The sequence below is a fragment of the Copadichromis virginalis genome, linkage group LG7, assembly GCF_057382275.1.
Source record: "Copadichromis virginalis isolate Kocher_CV1m ecotype Utaka linkage group LG7, C_Virginalis_male_GT1.1, whole genome shotgun sequence".
Taxonomy (NCBI): Eukaryota; Metazoa; Chordata; class Actinopteri; order Cichliformes; family Cichlidae; genus Copadichromis; species Copadichromis virginalis.
The window spans coordinates 18,222,841-18,236,404 of NC_140624.1; positions in this window are offsets into that span (position 1 = coordinate 18,222,841).

A 13,564-nucleotide genomic window follows, 5' to 3' on the forward strand; every position below is an offset into this window, starting at 1 on the left:
CCTTTTTCACAGAGACTGACCTTGAAGCTCGACTGGACCGTTATAGTTTATTACTGTAGATTTCAGATGTCTGTGCAAGCTTTATGATTCATTGCTACTGATTTCATAGTGCTTTGCAGACCATTTGACAGTGCTGAGTTTTGAAAAAGAAGACAACAAAGGTGGAGTCATAGCGAAAGCGCAATAATGGCCTTTGTTGTAAAGTTAAATTTAACTTGAGCAAGTCAGCTAAGCAACATCATCACCTTGCAATGACACAAATGGGTCAGAATCTTATAAAATAGAAAAAACTACATCCCTCCTTCTTTGTCCTGGCTTTAATTTCTTTCTGTTAATAGGAAAAAGTTAGTTTTATGTGTCATATCCCTTGGTGCATTTAAGAGAAGGTCAGGTTTAAAGCAAATTTGAGCAGACACATCAGAGGGTGCTGCTGGAATAGTGCTGTTAGTTTCGATATCAACCTCTTGAGCTTCACTAACAGTGCAGAATCATAAAGTAGCAGCAGAATCCTCACTGGGAGAAATATACACTGCAATACGTATTCGTGTTCTCAATAGCGGATGGGCTATACATCACTGTCACCCTGATCCTGCTTTTTTGAATTTCCTATTTGCATGGCACACGGTGAGAATGTGCTCCGTGAATGCCACCGATAACTGCAGTATGCAAAGACAACAATGGCTGCATGAGCCAGATGTGAATCTGCTAGCAAAAGAAGTTATGCATTATGCAATTTGTCTTTACCACAACCGAAAATCTGTTGCAATCCAGGCAGAAATCACATATTGAAGCTTCATTTACATTTACATTTCAGTTTAAAGGTACAATGTGTAAAATCTCGCCAGTAGATGTCAGTGTATCGCAGACTCTAGTCAGCTGAGTTCTGTTTTGTAGTCTAGCAGTCTTTTCCTTAGCTGTCAAAATGCTGGGTGTCTGTGTTTATTTACTCAATAAGAGCCTATAAAACCTGTGTAAGGAGTCAAATACAGGTTGTCAATGAGGCTCATTGTGTCCCATGCCAGAGATAACGAGGTGATTGTTGAGAATATCCTAAACTTTTCTGTTGGTAAGCACTGCTGTTTTTGCCACTGTTAGCTGTTGCTGCCGTAAGTGACACACTAATCAGTGTATATTTATAGCATAGAATTGTTTTTTCTAGTAAATAAATTCAAAAAATGACAGACTGCACCTTTAATGAAATAATAGCAAGTAATGTTAGCTTTGCCTTTAGATATATTAATTAAATATAGGCTACATATACTGTAGCTAATGTTAGGAGGTGAATTCCATCATTGGAGTGCCCAGTGCTTTTATCTACGTTCCACACAATCATACTAAAACCAACGAAAGCGTGTAAAATGTTTTTTGCACATCATGTGCCTTAGCCTGGTAGCTGGTATGAGTAACAGGGATGTGATACCTTTGAAAGGTGAAGCAGCTACACTGAATTATGGAATACTGTGGGTCTGAATATTGTTGACAACTTCTGAGTTAATGTTTCTAATCAAGTCAACATATATTTGTATTCTAGTCATCTGAAGATAAGAAAAGGCATGCATTTGAGTTTAGGCATTATACTGTTCAAGTACACTGTGCAAGGGTGTTTAAGTTTAATGTGCTTTTGCAATATGTAAATTTCACTTTTAATCACTGTATTCTCTTGCATCAGTTCTGTTACTTCTTGAATAATCCTCTAACATACCCTTGAGCTTAAAACTCCTCAGGTGTGCCCTCTGCTCTTTAGGGAACCTGGGGGATATAAGTGCATCGAGAACAAAGGGATCTCATAAAGAATGTAAAGTTATGAGCATCCACCACTCTGGTGCATTGTAATCAATTAAAATTGCTTCTGGCTGAGAGTATTAGTTGCATTTTAAGGAGATTGGTGTACATAGACATTACAGCGTAGGGCGTTTTCATTATCTTAAGTGCATATTATTTTGTTTAGACCAGCAGAAAAAGCAGGAAATGAGTATTATGGGCAAGTCTGAGCATCTGAATAGATAAGTCAGACCTTGGTCCTGCATCTTTGTGAGGTAAATTAGGCTATTAGTTACAGCCCAAACTACCAGCAAAGATAACTGCCTGTGGTCCCTGTATTATGTATATGCCTAATATTGAGGTACTGTGTACATTTCATTACCACCGCTCTGTTCAGTTTGATATTGAATTCATTCCTCCTTCTATTGCACAGTGACTTTGCCCTTGATTTCCATCCCTACCAATATGAACATAACTGATGTATTCGTCTTTTAAGATGCAATTTTTAAACAACACAGAAACTGTATTAGACAGAAGAGTCAGCAGATGACAATATTTACTGTTCGTGTCCTTGTAAATACAGTCACAAGAGTGTGCTGTGTCACTCTCCCTTGCTTGGCTGCAGATACATTGGCAGGAGAGTGATATGATCTTGCTACAACAGACAGAAATAATGTTAGAATGAGCTATCTAAAAACAGCAGGAGTGTTTAATGTGGTCTAGAGGTCCACAAGAGGATCAGAAAATTGGGCACGTTTTTGCTGTCGCCCCACAGGAAGAAGATTCTGAGTCCCAACCTCCTTTAGTTGGGAGTTTGCATGTTCTCCATGTGCCTTCATGGATTTCCCTCTAACAGTGCAAAGACATTTTTATTATTTTAATTAGTGACTCTAAACCGGTCATAGGTGTGGATGTGACAGTGTGTAGTTGTTTGTTTCTCTGTATTACCCCTGTAATGGACTGCCAACCTGTCCAGGACGTACACCACCTCTCGCCCTCTGATAGCATTACTTTTGATGGGTAGATTAATTAAAATTTGATGTGAAATTTCAACTCAATTATTAATATCCTTATTAAGTGTTGAAAACTATACTGATAGTAAATAAGCCTGAAAATACACAATTAAAAAAAAGAAAATGTAGCTGTTTTTGATAAATGTGTTATAATTTGTTCAAGATTTTTCCTGCTGTGCTATTATGATAAAAACAACAAAACTTATTTTGTGAAATATATGAAACATAATCTTTATGGGTTTCTGATGATATTTTAAGGTTACTACCATAACTACCATCCAGTACTCTACCTGAAATCTGAGCACCTTCAGGAGTAGGAAACTTTTTTTTTTTTTTTGCCTACCACTGTTCAACGCTGATGTAACAAAGACAGAAAGACAATAGGGAGTGTAGGGCGCAGACTGGCTTTGTTCTCGATTCGACATCCCAGTTAATAAAACCAGAATACTATATTGTACTAATACATATGAATATTAGCCATTTTCAATATCCTCTTTCATTCTATCACATAGTCCTCTGTCCTTTACAAATGCACATGCTCACCTCATATTACTATAAAAAGAACTTGTAAGCATATTGTAAATTAGATTCCATTCAATAGTGGGAGCTCAGTAGGTTGGCTAATATTTCTTTTGATGATCACAAACACGAAAGGATCTGATAGTCATTAATGTGGGGCCATAGTGTGCGACTAAAGCATTGCAATAATTTTACCAATGATCCAAAAAGCTCTTTGATTTTCCAGAATATGAATATCCTGATTTTTCACTCTGTTATCTTCTTTTTGCACATGAAAATGTTTCAATAAAGGCTTTGGTCAGATAAAACTGGAAAACAGGAGACATAAAGCAAAACCAGCTGTACGATTAATCAAAAGATAATCAAAAGAATATAAGTGCATATATAACATACCATTCATTCAAAGCTAGTGGACCTTTTTCACACGTCATATGCGCCGTAATAGGAGTTTAATGGGCCATAATGGTAAAAGCATAAAAATCCATCAAAAACATATAAGCAGTACAACAGTTTTGGGTGCAAACGCACATCTCTCATAATAGACCATTTTAAGTTTTCATGAATTCATTGTAAAGTAGATTAGAGTTTTGTTTTTTTCCATTTATTCTGTGCTTGCATTGTGTTGCATAGCTTTTGTGCACACAAAAACTTTTGTTCTTGGAGATGCATAAAATGCCTCCTTTGAATTCCAAGCTTTATGACTTCCAAGACTTATATGTCACTGTACAACACATTTGCAGAATAACTACGGTAGAGACAGAGTAATAATAGCACTCAGGCTAAATCCTGCAATTGTGTGTATACTCTCCATTTTCAAAATATGATAAATGCTTCTTATACACTCAAAAAAAATAAATTGGGTGGTTGTTATATTTACAAAAGTCTAACTTGTCATTTGAACAAAATAATTTAATGTTTCTATGGTGAACACAATTAAATCATGTTGGATGTGCATGAAATTCAAAAACGTATTTTTTTCTTGTTCAGATGACATGATACAATCTAGGAAGAGTGGTTAGTTGCTTGGACTCACGAAATTCACAAGATGACACGAGATGTAAAACCCTGGGGTTATAAGAGGCAGACAACCATACACACAGCACGTGTATGTATTACTATTTATTATGGTTTAACTTGTCAAGGACAAAAACATTAAGACAAATTCTGCATCAAGCATAGCTTTCCTTCTTTTGTTGAGTCTGTATTGACAGCTCAATGTCATGGTGGCTCGTGCTGTTGCCTCACAGCAAGAAGGTCCTGGGTTCAAATCCACAATCTGACCAAGTTTGCGATGGGTTCTCTCTGCGTACTCTGGTTTCCTCCACAGTTAAAAGTTATGCCGTTATTAGGGTAAGGGTAATTGGTGATTCTAAATTACCCAAAGGTGTTAAAGTGCAAACGGTTGTTTGTCTCTATGTGATAGTCTGGCGACCTGTCCAGGATGTACCCTGCCCCTCTTACCCTATCACTTCCGCAGCCCAGATAAAGATAAGAGGATGGGTGGATTGGAAGTTGCTCTAAATCCGTTGAATTTTTTTGTTGAACATTATGTAATATGAACACAACATGCACTACAGACATAAGTTACATTTGTTCATTCAACAAGATTATCACTGGTGTAACAAACAAATATTTTACAAGTTCATGTAACAAGACTGACTTTTGATGTGCCAAAGTGTTTAAACAATATAACATGACTTTAAATACAGGGAGTGCAGAATTATTAGGCAAGTTGTATTTTTGAGGAATAATGTTATTATTGAACAACAACCATGTTCTCAATGAACCTAAAAAACTCATTAATATCAAAGCTGAATGTTTTTGGAAGTAGTTTTTAGTTTGTTTTTAGTTTTAGCTATTTTAGGGGGATATCTGTGTGTGCAGGTGACTATTACTGTGCATAATGATTAGGCAACTTAACAAAAAACAAATATATACCCATTTCAATTATTTATTTTTACCAGTGAAACCAATATAACATCTCCACATTCACAAATATACATTTCTGACATTCAAAAACAAAACAAAAACAAATCAGCGACCAATATAGCCACCTTTCTTTGCAAGGACACTCAAAAGCCTGCCATCCATGGATTCTGTCAGTGTTTTGATCTGTTCACCATCAACATTGCGTGCAGCAGCAACCACAGCCTCCCAGACACTGTTCAGAGAGGTGTACTGTTTTCCCTCCTTGTAAATCTCACATTTGATGATGGACCACAGGTTCTCAATGCGGTTCAGATCAGGTGAACAAGGTGGCCATGTCATTAGTTTTTCTTCTTTCATACCCTTTCTTGCCAGCCACGCTGTGGAGTACTTGGACGCGTGTGATGGAGCATTGTCCTGCATGAAAATCATGTTTTTCTTGAAGGATGCAGACTTCTTCCTGTACCACTGCTTGAAGAAGGTGTCTTCCAGAAACTGGCAGTAGGACTGGGAGTTGAGCTTGACTCCATCCTCAACCCGAAAAGGCCCCACAAGCTCATCTTTGATGATACCAGCCCAAACCAGTACTCCACCTCCACCTTGCTGGCGTCTGAGTCGGACTGGAGCGCTCTGCCCTTTACCAATCCAGCCACGGGTCCATCCATCTGGCCCATCAAGACTCACTCTCATTTCATCAGTCCATAAAACCTTAGAAAAATCAGTCTTGAGATATTTCTTGGCCCAGTCTTGACGTTTCAGCTTGTGTGTCTTGTTCAGTGGTGGTCGTCTTTCAGCCTTTCTTACCTTGGCCATGTCTCTGAGTATTGCACACCTTGTGCTTTTGGGCACTCCAGTGATGTTGCAGCTCTGAAATATGGCCAAACTGGTGGCAAGTGGCATCTTGGCAGCTGCACGCTTGACTTTTCTCAGTTCATGGGCAGTTATTTTGCGCCTTGGTTTTTCCACACGCTTCTTGCGACCCTGTTGACTATTTTGAATGAAACGCTTGATTGTTCGATGATCACGCTTCAGAAGCTTTGCAATTTTAAGACTGCTGCATCCCTCTGCAAGATATCTCATTATTTTTGACTTTTCTGAGCCTGTCAAGTCCTTCTTTTGACCCATTTTGCCAAAGGAAAGGACGTTGCCTAATAATTATGCACACCTGATATAGGGTGTTGATGTCATTAGACCACACCCCTTCTCATTACAGAGATGCACATCACCTAATATGCTTAATTGGTAGTAGGCTCTCGAGCCTATACAGCTTGGAGTAAGACAACATGCATGAAGAGGATGATGTGGACAAAATACTCATTTGCCTAATAATTCTGCACTCCCTGTAAATTTAATTAGACTAACTTGGTACAAACAAGTTGTTTGAATAAAAGTCAAATTAGTGGAATTTTAATGTTAATATTATGTTAAACTTACAAACATATATTGTGTTGAAACAACACAATCAAGATGGATTAATATGACATGATTTGTTTAGATGGAATATAAGTGGCAAGATAAAATTACTGTGTCAAAGTTACTGAGACTAGAACACAGAAAAAGTAAGTAGATTTTATCCTCACCTTTTTAAAAAAAAATTATTTTTAGCATGTAACCCTTTTAAAAATATGCCTCAGTTCATATAAACATCATCTGTGCAAAGATTTATGTTTCTAAAATGAAACCGTGAAAATTACAGCACTGTCAATACATGAATATTCAGACGTTGTACAAAAATGTTCAATTTTGGCACACGTTGGACACCATGCCAGTTGAATTTTTTAGGTATTAAAGAGCAGAAATTAATTAAATTTATTTACAGGCCTGAAAATGCTTTTTTAAAAATATATTTTTGAAGAATTAACCACACATTTACATGGCAATGGCCCTTGTCTCCCGTGCTCATGGAGCATTTAATTGGCCTCTGGCCCTTTAAACTCTGAGGGGCTGTAACTTTGGTTTCTTTTGGTTAATCTACATGATTGACACCGCTTTTTAATCGTTTGAGCCAATAGGATCACAGTAACAATGTCACGTTCACGTCACTACAACCAATCTGTCCAGTCATGTGTCTGTAGGGGGGTCTAAAATTGAGGTTGTTGACGGAAAATGGCTCTGATGCAGCTAGTTAGGCGTGGTAACTGCGGATAATCACGTGGCTACCGGCGAAAATAACTGAGGAAATCAGGACAGTAAGCCAATTTCTGTCTTAGCGCGTTTGTGCTGCAATGTGTTTTTGTGGTCTTCTTTTGCGGCTCAGTCAGTGAATTCTGGTCAGAGCGTGGTGAAACTTGGTGTGTGGAGTCAGTAATAGCTCTGGAAGATAACTGGCCTTCCTTTAGCCGGTTACATGAAGTTTAAAGGATTTCCTGTTAGGTTTTGTTTGTTTAGCAGACTTGTACGCATTTACATAACTGCTCGTTTAATCATGGCTCGTTTTCGTTGTGTTTGGTGGTTGTAGAAATGGTATGTGATTTTAGCTGAGATCCAGAGGTTTCTGTGGACACCACACATGTCAGGACTTTCTCACCCTGTGTTATTATAACCGATTAAAGTGATCTCCTTTTTGTCCCCGGTACTAGGGGCATGGGGCTAAAGTGGTTAACAGATGGCCCCTTTTAATTACCCATCTCTCTTTGCTCAGCATGGACGCAAAGCATGGCTCGTTCCTATTCTCTCCCATCTTAATCTATGGTGACCACAACACAATGTAGTAAATGCACTGGTTCTTATGTACACTTTTCCATTCTAATTGAGCACTCAAAATACTTTGCACTTCATCCAAAATCTTGCAAACTTTCATACAAGCACTTTGTTAACTAATATTCACATATTATTATCTTAGTTGACAGGCTTTCTTCTGGCAACCCTTCCAAACAGGCCATACTTGTAATTTTTTGTTTCTAATTGTACTGTTATTATACATTGAACATGCTAACTGAGGCTTGTAGAGTCTGAGATGAGGCTCTTGGGTTTTTTGCTGTTGCTCTGAGCATTGCATGATCTGATCTTGGGATGAATTTACTGGCAAGTTGTCTCTTGGGAAAATTGGAAACTGTCTTGAATGTTTTCCACTTGTGAATAATCCTTCTCACTGTGGAATAACAGGCTTCAAATCATTTTAAAATGGCATTATAATCATCCCAGACTGATGGGCAGCAACTATTGTGACATTTCCTCTTGTGCCATTGTGCTAACACACAGGTGAATGCTCCAGATCTGCAAAAACTCATATAGATGGTCATACTTGCTGATGTCCAGTTACTCAAGTGTATTTATCAGCACCTTACCGGTAGTTAGTACTTAGTTATTCACATTCTGCTTCTATATTTTAGCCTACATTTTGTTAAATAAATAATGATACACTGTATATGAGAGTATATGAGACTGTATATGTTTTGTATTTATCTAATTTTGAGACCTGGTATGGAACAGATTATTTTTATATCCTGATTTAAAACTTCAGAATTTAATCCTTATCTCACCAACTAGATTCTAATTTCTTTGTCATGTCTCAGTTTTGTTTTTCTATATTTCCAATTCCTTGTGACTTTGCCAGTAAATTTATTCATAATAAGCTACCATATATGTCTGTGCCATACACAAGAGAAGCAAAAAAAACAAAAAAAACCAACCCCACAGCACGCCTGGTAAAAACCACCCATAGGAGGGATTTTTGCTAGTAACTGAGGATATTTTGAGAAGAAATACATTTTACTATTATTATTATTTTATTTGTTAACTTCAGGAAATTATCCTTGGGATTCCCAGGGAAACCTGATTGTTAAATGTGTCAGTAGAATGAAGGTTATAGAGACCTATGCTTTATTTTTACTTTGACATCCCCCCATTCTGTGTCATCCAGCTTCAAAGAATGGGACCCTGGTCCAGGTCTTTCTTTTTCCATGCAACCCATTTTCTTCATGTTTCATGAATTTTGTGTAGTTTTACAGTTGTTTTGTTAGCAAAAAAGCAAACATAACCAAACATACAGCTTCGCCAAGGCCTGAGTCTTTGCCTCAGCTGCTGCAGAGGAATAAAACCTCATGATGCAAGTAGTATCAGAAATGGTAAGGCCATTGCATGAATGCATAGTGTATTATAGTGACTTGTGCAGGAATGTCTCTCTTATCTGGGTTTAATTCTAGTTTAAAGAACTTGAACTCCAAGGTCTTGTTAGCTGTTATCCCTTAAAGGGCTCTTATAAGAGATAAGATAAGATAAGATAGAACTTTATTAATCCCTCAGGTGGGTTCCTCTGGGAAATTCGACTTCCAAAAAAAGCACAGCAACGACCGAAGTTACAGTTACAGAACTGTTATATATATATATATACACACACACACACACACACACACACACACACACACACACACACACACATATATAAATACAGAGACAAATATAAATAAAATATACAAAGGGGATAAATAGAATAAATAGGAATAAAAATCATATAAAATTATATGATGGTGTCTATACAAAAGAACATTTTCATCAGTTCAGATGGGCTTTTGGGAAGGGGGCTCTTGCACAGACAGCAGCTAAAAGCTTTTAGGCAGAGGTTGAGGAGAGGTATTTGATGTTTTTTGATCATTAAAAACCTAAATGTGTTTGGGCCGACCATCATAGTAAAATTATGACGCTGTAAATGAGCTATATGGGCACTTTGAAGATGGCTCACCTGCATTATAGTCATCAGTGAGCTAGAATGTACATTTTGCTTAAGAGCTTCGCTGGCAGTGTGAGACCTGTGCAGTGTAGCAATTTAGTGTGGTTACCTGAACCTAAGTATGCTGGTTATAAAATTCATCCTGCTTTTGACCATGTTCAGAGTGTGACATGAAAAGAAACTAATCATTTGTGGAAGAAGCTTATTACAACCCCTACAGTTACATCGTGAAAGCACCTGTTAGTGACTGCAGTAACTAACATGAACAATGGAGGTTTTACACAGAGCTAAAAAAAAAAAAAAAAAGTAGAAAGGAGGTCTGGGGGGATGGATGGTAACCATTACCTGTCTACCACAGACTTGAATAGGTCAGCATATTTAATGCTTTATACCACTTGTGCCCCTTTTCCCATACATCACTTATCACTATATTCAGTGGAACCCCAATTTACGAATACCCCATTTAACGAAAAATTCAAGTTACGAAGGCACTGAACGGCAATATTTCTGCCCGTGTTACGGCAAAATGCCCGTGTAACAAAATCCGCTAGCTCTGATTGGCTGAGCTCAGAATGCCTACAATGTCCACAATGCCTTCCAAATCATGTGATAACCACCTTGGCTTTCGTACTTACGCTTTGCTGTTCCACTTGAACGACGTATTGTTGTTGCAGTTAGCAATTAGCCTATAGCCTATCGTTCACTCAAAAGGCACGATGGGTGCTTCGACTTACGAAAATCTTCGACTTATTAAAGACCCTCGGGAACGAATTAATTTCGTAAGTCGGGGTTCCACTGTATATGTATAGATAGATTTTTTTTTTCTTCTCATGTATTTATTTTTTAAGAAACACAATGCTCCAGAAAAAAGATGTTTGAGTAGTTAGAAATGGTGCTGTCATATGCTAATGGTGCTACATGTGCTAATGAAAGTGCAGTGAATAAAACAACAGCGTGAGAGCCGGTCTGCTTCACAGCATCCACAGCTGATTACTGTCTTCTGTGTAAGGTGTTAACTAGTGTCTGAAAACTGTTGCAAACTTAATGAATAACAACACAATTCCTGTTAACTGTTAAATGTTTTGTTTGATGCTTCACGCCCTTTATTTACACTATGGTGCTGCATTGCTCTATGCTTTATTGAGTTCATAATACGATGAAAATGTAATGCATTTGGGCTCGTGCACAAATACTAACACACATTTCACCCTGTCAAAAGAAAATTTTCTGTTTTTCTGTGGTGACTGTTTAGCCAGTAATACATCTACAGTATGTCAAACACATCCCATTACCAAAGGTGAAAAAATATGCTATTTTACAATGACACGTTTTGGGCTTTGCCTGAACAAATGTATTGTCTGTTTTAGATATGAGATAAATCGGGTCTATGAGACATCTATTAGGAGCAAGTTCGGTGCTTTGCTGGTAGGAGAGGAGCTAGCGGTAGCTGCTAACGTGTCTGTCAGCAATCAAAATCAACACTAACAGCTAAATGAGGGGAAAAAACTTGCAAATTAAACTCCCCTGTCAATCCACATCTGTTTGATCCTGTCTCACTGTCAGTCTGTATCAAGACTCCTCACTACAACATCATTTGAAGAATATAAAAAGAGGGTATGTGTTCAGCCGTGTTACTCTGCCTTCAGACAATTGTAAGTGTGTGTCTGTGTCAGTAACATTTTTGAAAATGGATACAGCTGAATATAAAATTGCCTCAAAGTTGTTTTGGGCTCTATGAGAGTTTATTATAGATTTTATATACGATCTTTATTACCATCTAAGGCACTCCTGACCTGAGCTTGCCATCTCCCATTTCCTCCTAACTGAGATATGTCTGCCTCGCCTTATTTGCTCCCTTTGGCAAGTCGTTTGATTAACAGAACAATAGTTTTTAGCAGCACGGTTTTCAAAAACGATATAACCCTCCGTATAGTGCACGAAATAAATATTTCATGCCCTCTCCCTTCAGGGTACAGTCACACTTTAGCTCATTATATACTTACAATGATAGTCGACACATACTTCCAACACCCAGACACCCCAGTTTTTGGCGATAAAGTCATCCACATCTTACGTAGGAAGATTCCTTTTCACAGTCTTTGATGGAAGGCCATGAAATATTAATTTCACAACAGCTGTCTGCTCACCCTTATTTGATGGGGCCTGTCAGCCTTCTACTAATCTTCCTGGGTTTGGTCTCATTTGTGTGTCCCCATCGAGATGCCTGTAATCTCCTTCATTATTAATCTCACAGAGCAGAAATGTCATGCCGCCAGCTCCGGTGCACACTCGCCATCATTTAATCCTTGTTTACCAGACTTCCTTTTTCACCCCACTGAAGCCACCCGCTGCTGCCACACCAGCGTGCTCGCCCCTAAAGAATAGTCTTTTCATTCTGTCACGAAAGCAGAGAATTTGCATTGAGATCTATAGTCTTTTTCCTGCCACACACCCTTCTTATCATGCCTCTAATGGATCACAACAGCCTCCATTGTGCCTTGCATCTGTACGTGCAGGCTAGTGTGTGTGGTGACTGTTTGAATGAAGATACCTTCAGAGCCCCTTGAGGATTTTCTAAGCTGATTTTTACCCCTTGTTGCATGTCCTACTTCCTGCTCAATCATCTCGTTTCCAGATCCCCAGACTCCTGCAGCTTTAATGTGGCATCATAGGGTGTGTACCTGGCCAGGGCCCACATTTGGAATGAAAACAGTTTGTCTGGTTTTTGTGTGATTTATCTGGGTATTGTATAAAAACTGTGCCATAAGGAGACCGATGGAGACATAAAATGTGAACAGGCTGTTAGTTTTGATCTAAAAAATGGATATTTTTATAGAATTTCCTTGATTCTTTGATTCCAATGTTCATAATACAGTTTTTCCTTGATGTCAGACATGTTTAAAATTGTATCAGTCATTTAGCAGCGGTATAAATGACTGAAAAGTCTTGCCTATTTTGAGTAACCGCAGTCGGATTAGATGGTACTGTACCTGCAGGAGAATCATAGAAAGCCAAAGTGTACTGCAGACTAATAATGTATACTTACAGACAAATAATTTAAAATTAATATAAAGCAACTTTATATCAACGGCCACAAGCCAACTGTGCTCCTAGTGCCAGTCCCAAGTCCAGATAACTGGGAAGGGTTGCCTCAGAGAAGGCATCCAGTGTAAACTTTCGGCCAAATCAAACATTCAGATCATAAAGATTGGTCTTCCTATTGATTGGTGCTGTTGGCCAACAGGGTGCTGTTGTACTGTTGGCTAAAGGCAAAGCAATAGGAGTGGGGGAAGGTTAGGAGTCAGCGAGAGAGAAGAAAGGCAGGAGTCTGGAGATGAGAATAGGGACTCTAAATGTAGGGGCTTTGACTGGTAAAAGGGGAGATGGAGAGAAGGAAGGTCAATACATGTGCCGAGGAAGGATAGTGGCTACATGGGTCAAAGGATGTTAAATCTGCCAGGCAGGAGGAAGGGAAGACCACAGAGGAGGTTCGAGTACTTGCAGAGGGTTGGTGTGACAGAAGATGCTAAGAATAAAGTCAGATGGAGGCAGATGATCTGCTCTGGAAACTGATAAAGTGAGCAGCTGAAAGACAAAGAAGATAAAGCAAAGTGATATTTAGCATTTAACATGAAAGGTAAAAGCCTTGAGTCTTATCTCACAGCGGTTGAAACTG